The sequence below is a fragment of the Canis lupus genome, chromosome 24, assembly GCF_003254725.2.
Source record: "Canis lupus dingo isolate Sandy chromosome 24, ASM325472v2, whole genome shotgun sequence".
Classification (NCBI taxonomy): Eukaryota; Metazoa; Chordata; class Mammalia; order Carnivora; family Canidae; genus Canis; species Canis lupus.
The window spans coordinates 31500886-31521358 of NC_064266.1; the positions used below are offsets into that span (position 1 = coordinate 31500886).

The following is a 20473-nucleotide window of genomic DNA, read 5'->3' on the forward strand; positions in this document are numbered from 1 at the left end:
CATAATGTTTTTGAGATTCATCCAAAACCTTATGTCAATAGTTTTGCTAGCTTTGTAAAATGAACTGATAAGATTTACATCTTTTTTCATGCCCTGAAGGGGTTTATGTTACATGGAAATTATTTGTTCTGTGGAAGGCTGAAGTAACGCACCCATGAAATCATCTGAGGCTGGAAGCCATTTTAGGAGGCAATACTTTGACAACTTTCTTTAGATTTTTTTCCCCTCTATTCAGGTAGTCTAATTTTTCTTGAGGCAAGTTTTGTATGTTATACTTTCCTAGAAAATAATCCATTTCACTGAGATTTTGAAAGTATTAGCATATAATTATGCATAGAATCTCTTACAATTTCAAAATCTATGGTTTCCCTTTTTGCATTTAAAATGTTTATTTATGTCTCTTCCAATGGGGGAAACAAGGCTATTTCATGAACCAGCTCTAAGATTTATCTACCAATTTTACTGGGTTTTTTTTTTTCTGACTATTAAGTTTACTAATCAATAATGTTTGCTTTAACTATATTTTCTAGATTTCTTTCCATGGTTATTTTGATCTTTTATAAAAATGAAATTATTTAAATCAATGTTTATTTTGCCTATTTTCATGTTTTTCTGATTAACCATAAAGGCAATTAAGGTTATCAGTTTGCCTGTGAATCAGCTTTGCCTCATCCCATAAGATTTCCTATATGATTTTCTTTCTCATTGTTTTAAAACTGCCTATTTGCAATTTTGATTTTTTTCTCTTTAGCTCACATGTTATCTAGGAGAACACACTTAAAAATAGCCAAGGGATTAGGTTTTTAAGTGTGTGTGCTAGGGAAGTATATTATTTTTAACTTGCCACTGCTTTCTAGGAGGGATGGTTTCTGTGCCTTTATGATCCTTTGCCTGATATATATAGATACGAAAGATAAGAGATCTTATCCAAATATAAGAAAATTAGAGAAACAGACTAAGAAGTCCAGGATCCAAGTAGTAAGAGTTCAAGAATGTGAAAACACAGACAATAAAAGGGAACACATTATTAAAGAAATAATTCAAGAAAAATTTCTAAAATTGAAGCAGATGGATTGATAGGACCTCTCAAATGCTCAAGAAAATAGGCCCACACTTTTGAAAAAATATGTAGTTTTAAAGGAAGGTGCATCTTAAGTTTCTGGTTGACTTAGATGATAACTGAAGCCACAGTTAAAGAATGCAAATTCACTTGTGCTTTGTATATGGCCAGACTATACCAATATGTATACATATTGGTATTATGTCAAGGAAATAGGTATTCCCACTGTGAAAGAAAATCATGTAGAAATACAATATTCTTTTACTGTATTTTAGATTTAAGTGGGGGAAGAAAACCTGTCACAAAACAAGGAGGGAGGCAAACAAAGAAATAACCTAGTACTTTTTAGAACTATACAATTTACAAAGCACTGTCACCTATGTGTGATAAAATATTTCAATTAATCCTAATAGTATTGCAAGTGAGGCATTATGACTTCCATTTGGTAGACCAAAGTGAGGCTCAGAGTGGTTGAATGAACTCTCCCAAGTTCATAGAGTTTGCAGGTGGTAGAGTTGGGATTTAAACTGAGGTCTCTTTTGGCCTCTTATGGTCACAAGAGTGTTGAAAAAGGAAGAGGAAAGCATCAAAAACAAAGGATAAAAAAGGACATGTGCCAGCTGAACCCACCCTGCCTTTAAAAACATTTCTCTAGGGATCCCTGGGTGGCACAGCGGTTTGGCGCCTGCCTTTGGCCCAGGGCGCGATCCTGGAGACCCGGGATCGAATCCCACGTCGGGCTCCCGGTGCATGGAGCCTGCTTCTCCCTCTGCCCTGTGTCTCTGCCTCTCTCTCTCTCTCTCTCTCTGTGACTATCATAAATAAATAAAAATTAAAAAAAATAAAATCTTAAAAAAAAACAAAAAACCATTTCTCTGTAATTTATTCTTACATATCATTTGCCGAATGATGCACTGTGGCCACCCCTGTTGGCAAAGGAATCTGAGAAACGTAGCGTTTTAATTGCATACATTGCTTTTCTGAATGAAACCACAGTTGTGCTAGGAAGAGAGGAGAATTGAGTAAGCAACCATGAGTCTCTGTGGAAGCTGGGAGCAGAGGCAGCCAGTATCTCTTCCTTTGGCTACCTAGAAGCTGTTTACATGGATGAACGAGGTTTTTTGTTTTTCTCCTTGGCTTTGGATGCTGTGAATTATTTTTATGGAACAGAATCAAGTTTTCAGTATAGTGCATGCATTTAATATTTAAATACCATAAGTTGGCTTTTTCTCTCTTCATGACAAGATTATTATGATGGTCCCAAATCCTGTGGAGATATAATCTTGAGTTGTTCTAATAAAAATAAAGAGATATCATTTAGTGTTTTAAATACACCAAAAATGGGACACCTGGGTGGCTCAATAAGCTGTGTGTGTGTGACTCTTCATTTTGGCTTAGGTCATGATCTCATGGGTTACATCCAGTTCTGCACTCAGCAGTGATGAGGCGTCCTGCTTGAGAGGTTCTCTACCTCTGACCCTCCCTACACACACACACACACACACACACACACACTCGCTCTTGCTCTTGCTCTCTCTCTCTAAAATAAATAAATCTTAAAAAAAAAAAAACACCAAAAATGTTTGCTTATTTTTTTTCTACCTTTCCTTTCTCTGCTGTCTTCCCTAGGACTATTTCCTTTCTATTCTCTCACTTCCCATTCTTCTTCTCCATTAGTTCAGCTAGTTTTGCCTCTTACTGAATCTTCAGCTCATAGACTACCAAAGAGTACCCCTAATTCGACCAAGTCTTGTTGGTGGGGAAACTGAGGCCCAAGGAGTCAGGGAGATCTCTGATAAGGTCTAAATTCCCTGTCTCTGCATAGCCGCCTTCTTCATTTTTTGGGGGGGTGGGGGCAGAAGGAGAGAACTTCCAAGCAGACTTCCCACTGAGCATGGAGCTTGATGTGGGGCTCAATCCTATGACCTATGAGATTATGACCTGAGCCAAAACCAGGAGTCAGGCTCTCAACTGACTGAGCCACCTAGGCACCCCTCTGCTTAACCTTCTGGAGGGAAGATCAGTGATCCTTATTCCCAGTATGGAATATGAAAAGTGAAGGCTCTGAGGTAGGAAGGAGATTAAGAGCATTTGAGAAACCAAAAGGAGGATGGTGTGCCCTAGCACAGGGAATGAAGAAGTGAATGGGTACAAGAGTCAGCAGGGAGCATGGGAAGCCAAGCTGAGTAGGCCATGGTAAGGATATGAGGTTTATAAACTAGTGAAGAGTCTTCAGCAGGGAAGCAGTATGATTTAGCTTAAAATCTCAAAAGATCCTTACGATTGCTTTGTGGATACAGATTGAAGAGAACAAGGAAGTCAAAAGAGAACAGTGAGGAGCAACCACAATCCTCCAGGTGAGAGGTGAGAGAGCGGATTTGAGGTGACCCTCAGTTGGGTCAGAGAGAAGTGGGCAGAAGGTAATATTGATAGGGTTTCATGACAGATTTACAAACTGGGGAATCAGGGAAAGGCAAGGATGGATCCTAGGTTTCTGCCTTGTGCAAATAGGTAGATAGAAGATCCCCTATTGAGCTAGAGAGCATTGGAGAAGGAGCAGATTCGAGTGGAAGATGCAAAATTCACTTTTGCACAGAAGTTTCTGTGATATATTCTCACAAAGTCAGCAAAATAACTGGATATATATCATGAAAATATTTTAAAAATTCTATTTCTAACCGGCTATTGTTAGTATATAAGAAAACAGTTTCATATGAATTTACTTTGTATTCAACCATTTTACTGATATCTCTCACTAGTTTGAAGAGATTTTCTGTGATTTTTTTTGTTGTTGCTTTCTGTTATATAATTCTATTGCCTGTAAAAAATGATAAATCTGCTTCTTTGTTCCCAGTGGTTTTACCTTTTTTTTTTCTTGTCTTATCACTGTGGCTATAGCAGAGATTCTTCTGTAGTTATTTTTAATGGTAAAAATGATGTTGATATTTCAGCAGCCAAGGGGGAGATGATTTGGAGACAGAGGAAGCTGGAGGCAGAGTAGACAGCTAGGAAATTATGGCAGTAGTTGAGGGTTGGTGTGATAACATCTTTGAATAGAGTGATAACTGTGAAGACCTAGAAGGGGATAGCAATACCAAGCCTCTTCCTCTGACATTCACACACAAAGAATTGTCTGGCCATAAAAAATGATCACAAAGCCTCAAAACTAAAGCATGGTGGTCAGAAACCAAGAATCTTAAAATTGGGTAGTATAGGTTTATCCAAAAAAGAGAACATAAAGGAAACTTATAAAAATTCTCAATTTGTGAACAGTTCTAAAAAGGTAAGATCAAACGAACAGATACATATTTTTCTGATTTATCTCCATGATTAAAGCTGAATCCATCTTCTTCCAAAATGTCTTATAGCAACTACAATTTTTGTAATACAAGTGTGCATATAACATCAGTTGGTTCCCCAAAAGCTCTGTGATGTGTAGAGTAATTCATATTTATCCAGGACTTGAAATTTTCTAACATGTTTAGATTACCTCATTTGATGCTTATAGTCCCAGGGCTCACTCCCTTGCAGTTGAGGCTCTAATGAAAATCAATCTATTTTCAATTCTTTGAATACAAAGCCCTGTGTTCCTTCTACTAAGCTTTGTGGTTCACCTAGTACATACCTGTTTCTCCTTCAGAACCCAGTTCAGACCCAAGGAAAGGTCTTTGTTTCATTGTAAGAAGGAATAAATGGGTGTAGACAGCAAGGTCCCTGAAAAAATCCCACCCAGAGGGCACAGCACAACCTCAGATATGCCACAGATACAATATTACCTGCTGGCCTGGTAAGCTCCCCTTGATTCAGGGAAGAAAAAAAAAGATCCCTCCTCCTTTAACCAAATGTATTTCCTTTTCACATTTTCCAGGAATACCTGAGGGAGGATCCATAGTAGACTGTTTACCGGCTTATCTTTACCCCCCAAGCCACCCTTCTGGGGTTTGTTTGTTTGTTTGTTTTGTTTGTTTGTTTGTTTTTTTGCCACCCTTCTGTTTGAGGCAGATGTCGAATCATATGTTTTGTGGTGCAAGAGACTCATGGGGGTGATGTTAGGGGCTGGGCACTGTCCCAATAGGGAATGCCCTGAGGCTCCAGAGTCTGGTTTCAAAGCTCTGAGGCCTTCTTGCTGGATCAGTAGAACTTGGGAAAGATGGAATATGAAATTGCTAGACCTGAAATTTTGCAGTTAGGTCTGGTTGGATGGAATGCCGTCTTGGATGGTCTTCTAGACTTGGAGATCTCAGACCCAAGGCCTGTAAGAACCTGTTTCTGGAACCTCTTCTATACATGCCCGAAGCTGTCCCTTTGTCAGGCTGGCAGACTGATGAGGATGTGGACTGAGTCTGCTCCATCTCTCTCAACTGTGGTGCCCAATCTGGAGCCTGGAAAGCAGAGGACCAGAACAGATTTGAGTGGAATCAAAGTCCCATTCAGGCTTTCCTCTCTTCTCTTTACCTCCTGCCCCAGCTTCTCAGCCATTGCTCCATAACCTGTCATGTGGTTGCCTACAAAAGAAGAAGATAAAGGTAAAGTCCCAGGTGACTTTGTAGATTGAGGGTTTCAAAGCTCTTGCTTTAGAAGCTCAAGCAGAAGTTTTACCCTGCGTTGACGGGATAAAGCGTTCTGTCAGCAAGCCTGGGCTTGCCTATGACTGGGGGCAGGGGAGAAGGGAGAGCAATGTTGTCACTTTAATTGCATTGGCATAAATATTTGATATTCAATAAATTAGATCTGGAGCAAGGAAAACATTCTTGCAAATGGATTTTTTACCTGGAGCCCAGCCCCATTAGCAGAGGAGTGGAGGGCAGCCTGCCCCAGGGCCGGTAATTAACTCAAGTGGAGCAGAACTAAGCATTTTTGACAGCCTTCCTGGTCTGGAATTAACTGTCATCTCAGAGGAAAAAAGAAACTGCACTGTCACATTATGGTTTACAAGAGGCTCCCAATGCTGCCAGTGACTTGAGTTTAGTTATGTCTCCCCCTCTTGCCCTGCAATGTTTTTTCATCATTAAAGACAAGCTTAAAAGCAACTAATGATGTATTTTATATCCACATACCTGAATCACAGATTTCACCAAAAGAGAAGACATTAGCATGGTAATTCAATTTTTTTTTTTTCCTTTTGGCAGTTGTAACACAACAAGATACATTGGGTGCTGTTACAAGTCACAACACTGTGATATTTGAAGATTGTACAAACTGGATTTCTTTCTTCCCTCTGTATCAGGACTTGGCTATAATGAGCAATGGCTTAGCTACTGTCTGTGCTGCCTCCCCCACTCCCCACCCAGTGTTTGTGAAAGCAGCAGTTGATTCTCAGAAAAGGCAAAACCATTGGAGCCTGAAGCTCTTTCTAGAAGCCGCTGCTGGTCTTCTTGTTCTGTGGAAACTGATACAGTGGAAATTGGTATTGTGCCAGGCCTCACCTTGCCCGTGTTGTGTGTGAGCAAATTTTTTTAAGGTTGGAGATCTCTTAGCCAGACTTAGTGTGTGGGTGTGTGTTTGCAGTCCACTGTGATGAACAGCTGGCTTCAGCAAGGAAAGGCTGAGTGTGGACATGTGCGCTGGTGTGCATGTGTGTTTTGTGCCTGTGCATTGGGAGGGGTAAGTTGTACTTCTAGTATACACAGATCACACCTACTTTGTCGATTTTTTTTTTACCAACTTCTAAAGTTGGTAAAACCACAGCTTACTTTCCTTATCACTGACCCACACTGTTTCCCTCCTGTCCTGCAGTCAATGGAAGCCTGAATCTCTTGAGTTTTCTTTTTATTTTCTTTTTTAAAAAAGATTTTATTTATTTATTTATTTATTTATTTATTTATTTATTTATTTATTTATGAGAGACACACAGAGAGAGGCAGAGACACAGGCAGAGGGAGAAGCAGGCACCCTACAGGGAGCCTGATGGAGGACTCAATCCCCAGACCCTGAGCCAAAGGCAGAGCTCAACCACTGAACCACCCTACCTTCTGCCATCCTGTTCATTCTTGGCTTCTGTCTGGCCTCCCTTCCTGTACAGTGTTAGATCTGAAGATGGAATCTTGTCCCTCCTTTGTTAAAAATCTTTCTGACTTTACACTTGATGTTTCCGCAGTGGTCCCTGACCTTGGATGTCATAAGAATCTGGGGGGATCTGGATTAGTGGGACCACAGTCCAAAAGGTCCCAGGCAGTTTGAATGCTCTGTTGGGTTGGCAGCCCCTGGCTTACAGGATTAAGCCCTAAAATTTTAGCCTAATAGCTTAGACTGCCACCTCCCCTTTGGGCCCAGAAAGCATATGGCTTGGCCACACCCCTAGACCTTTCTCTCCTCCTACTCTTCTGCTGGTTAACTTGCACTCATCCTTTAAGGCCCAATGAAATGTCACCTTCTCCATGAAGCCTTCCTTGACTCTCCCAGGTCATTTACTTATTCACTCTCTCACCCATTCATTCAACAGTCAGTGATCACAGGTGCCAGGGTTTGAGTTGGGTTCTGTAGATGACTTAGTGAATGAAACAGAAGTGAGAGTCCCTAGCTAATGGGGAAGGTAGGGGCAATATGGGCTGGGCGTGGGGAGTTAGTGAGAGCTTCCCAGAGGAAGTGACATTTCAGTATGATCTGAAGGATGTGTAAAAGTTAGTTACAAGGCATGAGGGGTGAGGGAAGGGAAGTCCTTCTGTATGGAGAGAGTGTTTTGGAAGACAAGAGGGGTGAGATCTTTTTTTTTTTTATTTTTTTTATTTTTTTTTTTTTTTTTATTGGTGTTCAATTTACTAACATACTGAATAACACCCAGTGCCCGTCACCCATTCACTCCCACCCCCCGCCCTCCTCCCCTTCTACCACCCCTAGTTCGTTTCCCAGAGTTAGCAGTCTTTACGTTCTGTCTCCCTTTCTGATATTTCCCACACATTTCTTCTCCCTTCCCTTATTTTCCCTTTCACTATTATTTATATTGAGGGGTGAGATCTAAGCTGTAAACAGAGGCCAGATTCCAGCCTGGTTCACTATTATGTGGCATGTCCTCAGTGGAAGAGAGCTCAGTAGGTATTTGTGGGTAAAATGAAAGGCCTTATCCTGGAAGACTGAGCCACCCAGTTTAGAGAATTAGTGGGGGTAGGGCTCATAGAAGATATTGGGGTAGATATCCAATGTCAGGGAACACCGGCTTTAATCCCCAATGTTATAGACATATGTGGTAAGGTGGATCCTTAATTTAAAGATAAACATGTAAAAAACGTAGAGCCCTGTAAGGAATCATTAATTCAGAGACGTAGATTTGGAGTCACGGACTAGTTACATGCCTATAGGCATTCAGGTGCTGAGTGATGGAGCTGGGATCTGCACCCCCAGAGCTGTTCTGGAGTCCAAGCTTCTAATCCATCCGAGGCAACCTCCACCTGACCTGCCATGGCATTGTTGCCCTATGTTGGGGGAAAGGCAGGAGGCACAGGAGGAAAAGTTAGCAGCAGCCATTTCCTGAGAGCCGGTTCTGTGTCGCCACTGTTGCTGGCTAGGTTCCCACAGGCTGCAGCTGAGCCGTGTGCTAGCCCGGGCGAGGGAGCATTTTACATGCTCTGCACCCCTCCCCCCAATATTTTATTAAGAGCTAATATCCACACAGTAAAATGACAAATCTAAATATTCAGCACAATGACTTTTTATTTTATTTTTTAATTTTTATTTTTTAAAAAGATTTTATTTATTTATTCGTGAGAGACACAGAGAGAGAGAGGGACAGAGGGACAGAGACAGAGGCAGAGGGAGAAGCGGGCTCCATGCAGGGAGCCTGACTCAATCCAGGGACCCCAGGATCACGCTCTGAGCTGAAGGCAGGCTCTAAACCACTGAGCCACCCAGGGATCCCTAACTTTTTATTTTAGAATAATTTTATAGTCCAGAAAATATTGCAAAGATAGTACAGAGTTCCTGTATACTTTACACCAAGTTTCCCCTAATGTCAGCACCTGTGCTGTTATAATACACTTGTCAAAACCGAGAAACCAGTGTTGGTACACTACTTACTATTAATACAGCTCTAGGCTTTATGTGGATTTTACCCACCTTCTTCACCAATGTTCTCTTTCTCTTCCTAGATCCGATGCAGATACCACATCTCTTCAGGTCTTGGTGATCTATGATGGCTTCCTAGTTTTTCATAACCTTGACAGTTTTGGGGGCTACCACTCAGGTATTTTGTAGACATTTGGGTTTCTGTGATGTTTTGCTCAAGCTTGTGCTGGAGTTAGGGATTTGGAGGAATTGCCCTTCTCATGACTTCATAACAGGGGGCACATATGCTCCACAGGATTTGTCACTAGTGACCAGTGACTTTTGTACAGATCTAGACATAGAACATTGTCAGCTTTCCAGAATGTTACCTCCTTCCCCTTTCCAGTCAGTCTCTGCCTCCCAATCCAGGGTTACTACTGTTGGGGATTAAATTGGTCACTACCAATTTAATGAATTGAGGAATCATTGGTATGTTTTCTTAATTTGTCTGGTCTTTTTTTGCAAAACATAATGTTTTTGAGATGCAGCCCACTCTGCTTTTTCATTGTTGCCTAGTATTCCATTGTAGGAATACACATAATCTATTTGTTCATTCTGCTACTGATCAACATATGGATTGTCTCCAATTTGGGGTATTATGGATAAACTGCCATGAACATTGTTGTGTGGTTCTTTTTGTAGACATGTCATGCTTCAGTTTTGAGAGTCCAGGTTGGGGATGAGTGAAGGCCTTTAACCTCATCTCTTCAGCTTTCACTCCTGAAGACTTTATAAAAATGCCCTCATCTGCTCTCTCTAAAATAGATTAGGGAAGAATTAAGTCTCTAAAAGGAACAGAGAAAAGAACTCTTGCTAGGAAATGAACATTGAATGTGTTAGCAAATCTCATCAGCTTTGGCTCCAAAATATTTCTTAAATATGTCTGCTTCGCTGTTTTCCTAGCTCCCACAAGGGACAAAAACAACCTCTGTCTCTCCTCTCCTCACTGATCTGGTCTCCTCAGTTCTGCACCACCACCCCTGGTCCATTTTCCACTTGGCAGCCAGAGTGGTCTTTTCACAACACCGATCCTCACCCCTTCACACAACGTGAAGGCCCCAGAAGCCTCCATCTAGGAGACACTTCCAACTCCCCCTCCTGTGCTCTAGACCCTGTAGCATGTTTAGCTCTGCCTCGTTTCCTTCCCCAACAAGCTCTTTTCCATTCATCTTTGCACTGGCTGTTCCTTCTGCCTAGAATGCACTTCCCAAGGAAATCAGAGCACGTTCCATCCCTTCAGTTAGGACTCTTTCACTGCCACATCTGTGGAGAAGCCTTCCCTGACTACCCAATCACCCAATCTATGTCTTTTATTAAGTATATCCACTTACTTTAAAAATAATTGTTGAAAAAAAATTGTTGATAGGTAAAGACATAGACTGTTTCCATGTAAAACATTCTTTTCTGACTGCTCTGTAGTTCCTTTCTTTCTCTGTCTTCTTTTGTGATTTGATGACTTTTTTATAGTGTTGTGTTTTGATTCCTTTCTCCTTATCTTTTGTGTCTCTACCACAGGTTTCTTCTTTGTCATTACCATGAGGCTCACATAAAACATCTTATAGTTATGATAGTTCATTTTAAGCTGATAACTTAATTTCCATCACATACAAAAACTCTCCACTTTTACTCCCCCCTGCCCCATTTTGTTATTGATGTCACTATTTACATCTTTTTATAATATGTATCTGTGGACAGATTATTTAGCTCTAGTTATTTTAAGTACTTTAGTCTTTTAGCTTTGATGCTCACATTAAAAGTGATTTATGCACTACCATTACAGAATTAGGACATTCTGAATTTTACTGTGTGCTTACCTTTACCAGAGAGTTTTATATGTTCATATGTTTTTCATGTTCCACTCAGTGTCCTTTCATTTCAATGTGAGGAACTCCCATTAGCATTTCTCAGAAGACAGATCTAGTTGTGATGAACTCCCTCAGCTTCTGTTTGTCTAGGAAAGTCTTTTTCTCTCCTTCGTTTCGGAAGGACAGCTTTGTCGGGTAAAGTATTCTTTGTTGACAGTTTTATTTTGTTTTCCTTTCCCTTTCAGGATTTTGAATGCATCCTCTTTCTATCTCCTGACCTTCATGGATTTGCTGAGAAATCCTCTCCCAGCCTTATGAAAGTTCCTTTGTATGTGGTGAGTAGCTTTTCTCTTGCTGCTTACGAAATTCTGTCTTTGACTTTGGACAGTATGATTTTATTTTATTTTATTTTTAAAATATTTTATTTATTTATTTATTTATTTATTTATTTATTTATTTATTTATTTATGAGAGACACAGAGAGAGAGGCAGAGACATAGGCAGAGGGAGAAGCAGGCTCCATGCAGGGAGCCCAATGTGGGACTCGATCCCAGGTCTCCAGGATCACGCTCTGGGCCGAAGGCAGGCACCAAACTGCTGATCCACCCAGGGATCCCATGAGAATATGATTTTAATATGTCTTGTTGAAGGTCTCCTGATATTCAGCCTGTTCTTGATTCTCTGGACGTTATAGATCTGGGTGTTTGTTTCCCTCTGAAGATTTGGGAAAGCATCTGTCATGAAATCAGTGTTTCTGTAGGGGTATGGAGCCGGGGTCTCCTGGTCCACCTTGCTGCCAGCACCTCAGGTGTCTCTCCTTCACTGCTTCAGACGTGGTTTCCTTTGGTTCTTTCAACATATTTAAAAGAGCTGATTTGAAGATTTTTCTCTAGCAAGTTCAACACTTATGCTATCTCAGGGACAGTTTCTAGTTTTGTGTGTGTGTGTGTGTGTGTGTGCCATACTTGTTTATTTGCATGTCTTATTGGTTTTTTGCTGGAAATTGGGCATTCTAATTAACATAATGTGACGACTCTGGAAATCAGATTCTCCCTTCTTCCCGAGTTTGATGTTTTGCTGTTACCATTGTTTATTTGTTAGTGACTCTCCCTGACTAACTCTATAAAGTCCCTGTATTTTTTATTGTTTGTGGCCCCTGAAGTCTCTTTTCAGCTTAGTGATTACTCATTGATTTAACAGAGATTTCCTTAAATGCCCAGAACCAGAAAGTCTCCCAGGCTTTGCCCAGGAGTTGTGTATGCATGTTGGGACACACTTTCACCACACAGCCTAGCATTTACAGTGCCAGCTTGGCCTTTGCTTCCTGCTTACAGGGAGCCTCAAGGTGAGCCAATGGTGATCACTTAGGGCCTTCCCATATCTCATATCTTTCCTGATCATGCACATAGCCCTCAGTGTGTGCACAGCCTTCCTTTCCAAACCTCCTGTGGAATTCTCATTCTCCTGCTTTTCCTTTTAGGTTTTTTGGTTAGTTTGTTGTTTGTTCAAACTTACTTCTCCTTCAGGCAGCTAAAATGTTAAATAATTGCTACTTACTGTTTTTGACAAAAGCTCCTAGGGGGAAAAAAGACTGTTCACAGTGGCTGAGCCCTAAGCCAGGTCAAATAAGGATGAGCCATACAAGTGGGGTTTTCCAGGGGACTGCCAGACAGATCAAGTAATGATGATTCTCTGAGATTGGGGCTCTGAAAAGCTCCAACCCTGTTCTCACTCTACCAGTGGCTGCTGGGCTGCTGGTTTTCCCAGTGATTTGTTAGTGATTATGAACCATTAGTTTCAAAGTTTTGTGGGCTGGAGAGCAGGAAGCAGGACTGGGGCAAGTTAAAATGCCGCAAAGCTCACTGTTCTTATCAAGAGTCATTGTGTTTCTTAGGAAAAAAAAAAAAACCCAACTCTCTCTCAATTGCTGCAAACTTTTGGTTAATTTCTAACATTACAAAGTAGTTGATTCTGACAATTTTTGCCACCGTTCTCATTACTTTTATTGTAGAGAGGGTTTTTGGAGATTCTTACTCTGCCATTTTTTGATGATGTCACTCCTATGTAGACAACCTTAGGCCTTTTCTTCTCTGTGAAATCTCTTATAGTTTTTATCCTGCTGTTAATTTTCTCCAGCTAAATACCACCATGGATATACTGTACTTGAACAAAGTTGGGTTTATTGAGTCTTTGCAATGAGAGAGACCATACATTATGGAGAACTGCGAGGCTCCTTATCAGCAGTGTGACAAAATACTTGTTACAGGATTTGCACCTGGGTCAAGGGGTTTTGAGAAGGTTTCAAGGAATCAGGGCTTTTCTCTGAATTGGATGCTTTCTAGAAGTGAAGGCAAGTCTATGATTGCATATTGTAATATATCTTACATAGAAAGTGGTAGGAATGGAGTGAGATTAAAGCTGTAATTGATAAAGAAGTAGTAGTCACTCTCATTAGCTAGGGTCAGGGGCAGAGTAGACTGAATAATGGCTGCCAAAGACATCAGATCATAATCCCTGGAACATGCAGATGTTCCCTTAGATGGAAAACTGGTCTTTGCAGGTGTGCTTAAATTAAGGATCTTGAGATGAGGAGAGTATCCTGGATTATCCAGGTAAGTCCTAAATAAAACACAAATGTCCATGTAAGGAGAAAGGTAGAAAGGTTTCACACATACCCTTTTTCTGTCTTTATCTCTATCTCTGTCTCGATCTCTGTGTCTGTTTCTTTGGAGAAGATGATGTGAAGATAGAGCTGAGAGAGATTTGAAGATGCTGGCGCTGAAGATTGGAGAGATGTGATCATGAGCCAAGGAATGCCAACAGCCACCAGAAACTGAAAGAGGCAAGGGATAGATTCCTTCCTAGACCCTCTAGAGGAAATACCGCACTGACCACACCTTGATTTCAGTCTGGTGAGACCAGTTTCAGACTTCTGTCCTCCAGAAACTATAAGATAATAAATATCTGTTGTTTTAAGCCACCAAACTTGTAGTAACTTGTTATAGCAGCCCTAGGAAACAAATATAGGGGATGTTTGATCATTTTTGTGGTTTGGACAATGTCCTCATTTTGGTCCAAGTTGATGGGTTATGGGTAGAATTGTGTGCCCCCCAAGTTCATATGTTTTGCTTTTTAAGATTTTATTTATTTATCCGAGAGGGAGAGAGAGAGGCAGAGACGCAGGAAGAGGGAGAAGCAGGCTCCATACAGGGAGCCTGACGTGGGACTCGATCCCGGGACTCCAGGATTATGCCATCGGCCGAAGGCAGGCGCTAAACCGCTGAGCCACCCAGGGATACCCCAAGTTCATAAGTTAAAGTTCTAACCCCTGGTACCTTAGAGTGTGCCCCTATTTAGAAATGGCCTAGTTGCAGACACAGATGAGGTCAATACACCAGGCCTCTAAACCAGCATGACCGGTGTCTTCATAAAAAGGGGAAACGTGAACACAAAACTGCACCCACAGGGAGAAGACCACATAGAGATTGGAGTTATGCTGCCACAAGCCCAGAAACTACCAGAAATTAGGAGACAGAACAGAAACAGTTCCCTTCCTTTACACCTTCAGAGGAAGTATGGTCCTGCAGACGCCTCCAGAACTGCCAGACTAGAACTTTCTGTTACTTAATCCATGTGGTTTGTGGTACTTTGTTACGACTTTCCAGCAAACGAATCAGTTCAGAGATGATTACAGAGTGGTCTTGCTTTTGTCTTGCTCACTCATGGTCACAGGTGACCTTGTTTGACGTTGATATTCTATGAAATGGTTTATGTTCAACAGGAAGACAACAGTGTCTAGTTGTGAGTGCCAGGCCAGCGCTGCCAAATGTCAGGGACTGCTTTTTTCTTTCTCACCACAAAATCTTTCCTCATCTGATAAATTTCCATTTTTAAAGACAACTCTTTAAGCATTTTAAACTGATTAATTATTTAAAAAACATTAAATCTGCAATCCAGTTGGCATTTATTCTGGAGTGAGGATGGGGCAAAGGGGTATGGCCTCAAGTAGAGGCCACTATCAAAGGGGTTTGAGGTCCAGACTTGGCTGAAGTCTGTATGAACCTGAGTTTTCCACAAAGCTATCTCAGACCAATCCCCTCAAGCTGGTTTATACATAGAAGTAACCTCAGAACAATCCTTCAGAGCATTTAGGGAGTAGTTTCTTTCTGTCTTCCTTGTCACTCTTGACTGAAGGAAAGGTGTCAGCCCCCTTTTGTTAGAACAGGCCATGGCTGTGAGTGCCTTCTTCCTACAGCCATTAATTCGGAAGATAGGCTCATCAGCAGAAAACCCTCCCAGAGCCCCACATGCCCCGGGCATCTCCTCCATCTATTTGGATAAGTGCAGCTCAGGATCAATTATGGATGAGGCTCTATGGGAGATGAGTAAGTGGGCTGTTGTCTACTTTGAAAAATTAATGGGATCTGATTAACACAAGACCACACTCCTTCTTCCTCAAGCTGGAGAGGCTCACATGTCTGTAGAACAAGGGGGCGGGGGTGGGGGCAGCAGCCCCTGTGTCTGTGTGGAGTTAGATTGGATTCATGGAGTCATGCTTTGGACTTCTCTACCCCCTTGACGGATGAGAATACTGAGGCCCATCAAGGTTAAACAGTTTGCCCAAACAGCAAAGAAAATAGTCAATTACTGTTCTTTTTAAAATAAAATTTTTTAATATGGAAAATTAAAAACCTATGCAAAGTAGAGAGATAATATCATGCACAGACATTCTCAAACTTTTTGGTCTCATTTTATACTCTTAACAATTTTTGAGGACCTTTAAGAGCTTTTGTTTCTGTGGCTTGCATCTATTAATATTTTCTGCATTCAACATTAAAACTCAGACTTTAAAAATATTAACTCATTTAAAAATAATAATGTCATTACAGGTCAACACAAATAACTTTTGTCCTTGATAATTTATTTCTACTCTAAGCTTTTATTTTTTATTTTTTTATTTTTATTTTTTTTAAAGATTCTATTCATTCGCTCATAAGACACACACAGAGAGAGGCAGAGATGTAGGCAGAGGGAAAAGTAGGTTCCTCGCAGGAAGCCCAGGGTGGAACTTGATCCCGGGACTCTAAGATCACGCCTTGAGCTGAAGGCAGATGTTTACTGCTGAGCCACCTAAGCATTACTCTACTATATAAGCTTTTAGATGACAGTTATACATTGTCCATTAGATTTTACTTTATTTTATTTTGTCATTTTGTGGTAAAATGTATCCAAAATTTACAGTTTTAACCAGTTTTCAGTGTATAGCCCAGAGGTATTAAGTACATTCATAGTATTGTGCAACCATCACTACCATTCATTTCTAGAATGTTTTGTCATCCCATTCTAAAACTCTGTCCCCATTAAACACTAACTCCCCATTCTCACCATCCCCAGCCCCTGGGAACCACCATTCTTCTTTCTGGCTCTATGAATTTTATTACAGTAGGTGCTTCATATGAGTGTAATCCTATATATTTGTCCTTTTTTGCCCATCTTTAATCACTTAGTGTCTTTAATCACCTTGTCTTCAATGTTCATGTTATAACATATATCATGTTGTAGCATATATCAGGGTTTCCTTCCTTTTTAAGACTGAATAATATGCCATCATATATATAGACCACATATTGTTTATCCATTCATCCCTGGATGACCATTTGGGTTGTTTTCATCATTTGGCTATTGTGAACAGTAGTGCTACCAACATGGGTGCACAAATATCTCCTTGAGACCCTGCTTTTTTGTTTGTTTTGTTTTTGTTTTTGGATCTATTTGTTTGAGAGAGAGCACAAGCAGGTGAGTGGCAGTGGGAGAGGGAGCTTGATGCAGGGCTCTATCCCAGGATCCTGGGATCATGACCTGAGACACTTAACCGACTGAGCCACCCAGGCACCCTGAGACCCTGCTTTCAGTTTGTTTGTGTATATACCCAGAAGTGGAATTGGTGGGTCAAATGGTAACCCCATGTTTTAAGGATTTTTTTAAGGATTGACTATACTGTTTTCCCACAGTGACTGCACCATTTTACACCCCCCCCCCAGCAAAGCACAGTGTTCCAGTTTCTCCACATCCATGCCAACACTTGTGGTTTTCACTTATAATTTTTTTAATGATAGCAGTCCTAATGGCTGTTAAATAAGTTTTTAATAAAAAATAAACTATTTTTTCCAAACAAAAAAATTAATAAGAAGAGAGGCATTGTTTTACATTTTGCAAATCCTTTGAATGTCTGACTTAAATAGGCACTGGGTTGCTTCTCAGATCTGCTTACGGTTGTCCAATTGCATGCCTTGCAACCTCTGGAAAATTCCACAGTACCCTCATGAGAGAGAAGGGGAAAGGTAATGACAGTGTAGTATTATTAGGAAGATAACTCTGTCCTTGCTGACTTCAGTTTTAAACATTTTTATTATTATTTATTTATTTATGATAGTCACAGAGAGAGAGAGAGAGAGAGGCAGAGACACAGGCAGAGAGAGAAGCAGGCTCCATGCACCGGGAGCCCGACGTGGGACTCGATCCCGGTTCTCCAAGATCGCGCCCTGGGCCAAAGGCAGGCGCCAAACCGCTGCGCCACCCAGGGATCCCTGACTTCAGTTTTAATTACCAACTCAAGGTCTATATGTTTCATCTCTTCTCCCTCCTGAGTCTCCCCCTCCATCAATTTTTTTAAAAAGATTTTTTATTTTTAAGTAATCCCTACACCCAACATGAGGTTCGAACCCACAAGCCGGAACCCACAACCCTAACCCACAACCCCAACCCACAACCCCAAGATCAAGAGTCACATGTTCTACCAACTGAGCCAGCAGGTACCCCTCTTCTTTCATCATTTTGAAGCAAATTGGTAACCAGCAGTTATTACCAGCATTGTATGGTGTGCTTTCTTGCATTGGCTTCTTAGTACTCATTACAGATCTGCTTTATTAGCATGTGTGAATATCTGGTTGTTCACTTGTGGGAACCAGGCTCCAGGGATGTTAGGAAATATTCCCAAGTTCATGTCTCTGGAAGCTAATGGTACACAAGATGGTGCCCAGGTCAGATCTTTATTACACACTCTTAAATTTGATTTCAGACCATAGGAGTTGTTAAGGCTGCCACTGGCTTGCTTCTTTTTCCCGTTGGGACTTTGGGGAAGGCATTCCCTACTTCTATCTTTCAGAGGCATGCGGGATACTCTTTCATAGATCTTCAAGAAGCCCTCTGGGCCTGGCCTCATACAGGCTGTTGGGCATAGAACTTGGTTAGATGATGCCATGTAAAGTAATTCTGGTCATTTCTTTGTATATAAGCTGAGAAATCACTTGCCCTCCCATTTGGAACCCCAGTCTGGGAGTGGAGGAAAAACAGCAGAAGGACCCACGGTGGTGGAGTTTGGTATGGTCTGCTCCAGTTTAAACCAGGATGCCTCCCCTCACTAAAGAATCTAGAGTTGAGAAAAGATGAAACTCCAAGGTCATATAGCCCTGACCACCTCTCAGGACAACTAGTCCATAGATGGTGCCCTCATTGTTGGGAAGCTCAGCTCATGTTAAGTAACATTCCAGGAACAACCCAGATCTGTGTAGTGATGGGAAGAACCCAGATTGGGAGTAGAGATTGCTAGGTATGAGATTAAGGTTGCCATGGATAAGCCCATCCCCCTTTGAAGTTTTGATTTCTTTGTTGTGAAGAGAGCTCATCTGTGGTACTTTTTACCACTAGAATTTTGGTTTATTTTCTGATTTGGCTCCTTTTCTCCAGAGTGACTTTTAAGTACTTGGAGAGAAGCTCTTGTGATACTTGCCCTTCAAGTATGGGCATCACTATTCCTCTTGGGGCACGTTCTCAGCTGCCCATCGAGGTACTACCTCTGGAAACACTCCTGTCTTCCTCTGGCTTCTTGTGGAGTTTAATCCCAGAACAGACCTCCAAGGGTTCCGGAAACAGTCCTGGATTCCCACAGATCTTGCTACAGCCCTGAACACCCATAGCTGCTTCATCTACTTTCTGTGACAACCCCTCCCGCCCCCAACATCAATATAAGCTGTCCTCTGACTTTATAAAGACTTAGTGACTGCACAATCCATGAGACTTTCCACACCTTTGCCATATATCCCAGTCAGTTTTCAAATAGTGAGACCTTCTGACAGGAAGAAGACAGAAAAATAAAGCAGAAGAACTCCCCAATAATGTAACTGAGAGAGAGAGAGCTAGGGCTCAGACTGCCTCTTTGGTTTGGAAAGGGTGTGGATATGGCTAATCCGGTCCTGGCCTGAGAATCATTCCAGGCTGGCAGGCTGGACCGCCCATCTCCATGGTAACCGTTGTTATTGGTAACTGAATAAGCATCTCCAACAACAGGCTGGAGTGGCTGCTGATGGTTTTCCCTTCTAGTTGAAAGTGAGAGGAGTCAGTCTTTTTGCTGACTGATCCTAAATGTTAGGTTCTTTGCCCCCATTTTGGGATCTTCAGTTGACGTTGGGCAAACAGAAGCCAACCTTCTATTTCCCCTCCAACTCTGTGACCTAAGTGGTGGACAAATTGACTTCACATGTATTTTCCAGCTTTCTTCTGAAAGGCTAAGAAATCTGCTCAAGGACATCCAGCTAGTAAAAATCAGAATTTGAAGCTTGACTATCTAAAAGTCAAGTTTGACTATCTAAGATGCCACAGACTTGGAATTATTATGGAAGCCAAAGATTGGCAAGGTGAAGTGACTTGCTCACCCAGGCCACTGTCTCAGACTGCCTCTTCCCCCTGTCGCACTCTCCCTCCATCCTGGGAGGACATGTGCAGTGGCGCAGACCTGCTGCAGGAATGAAATTCAGACCACTCTCAGAGAGGACCTTTGGGTGCGCCATTATGTTTTATCACATCCCTCTCTGAGTACTCTCATTTTACAGAACATTTCAGGCTTACTTCCACTGATTGATTTTCCTGGGTGGGCTTTGGAATCACCTTTGTTGGGACTTAGATCTGATCCTGCTGAGATTTTGATTGTCAGGGCCAATTTGTGAAGGCCGTGCCACATGGAAACAAAAAAGAACCCAGAGTTCAGTGTCTGGCCATCTGTGTTGACATCCTATCCCCCCTTCTCAAGAAGGACCCTCATCTTTCTGATCTCTCAGTGGCTTCTGACACAGCTGACCACTCCCTGCATCGTGAACAATGCAGAGCCCAATGCTCTGGGCTCTGTGACTCCATCTCTCCCTGGTTTTCCTCTTGTCTCTCTGGCTGCTCCCTCATGGATCTTTGTGTTCTTCCTCATCAGCTTGACCTCTACACGTTGGAGTGGTTCAAGGCTTGGTTTTAGGTGATACCAGCCACCATGCCTATGGCTTTGGTTCCCTCCTGTCCCTAGATCACACCTGTCTTTTGAGCTCGAAGCCTGCATTTTTCATGGAAGACTTTGCATTTTTCATAGAAGACTTTGTAGCTCTCCCTGGATATCCCTGACACCACAGACTCAACTCCTCCAAAACTCACCCTTCCCTACCAAAATTTGTCTCTCCTAACCCTCCCCTGCCTCCCTTCAATTCCAGTGTTTCCCATCATAGAATATGGTGCTACTCTCTCCTCAGTATTC

General features: G+C 41.7%; 1 long non-coding RNA gene across 1 annotated transcript in view; it reads left to right on the forward strand.

Annotated features, from left to right (window-relative positions):
• The window catches only part of LOC118352158 (uncharacterized), a 130640-nt gene that overhangs the window by 59074 nt on the left and 51093 nt on the right, over positions 1 to 20473 (forward strand). Inside the window, exons 5-7 of the long non-coding RNA XR_007405699.1 lie at positions 9142 to 9236; positions 11148 to 11237; positions 13638 to 13814. This is a non-coding gene — a long non-coding RNA (uncharacterized LOC118352158). The remainder of the gene's footprint in view (positions 1 to 9141; positions 9237 to 11147; positions 11238 to 13637; positions 13815 to 20473) is intronic.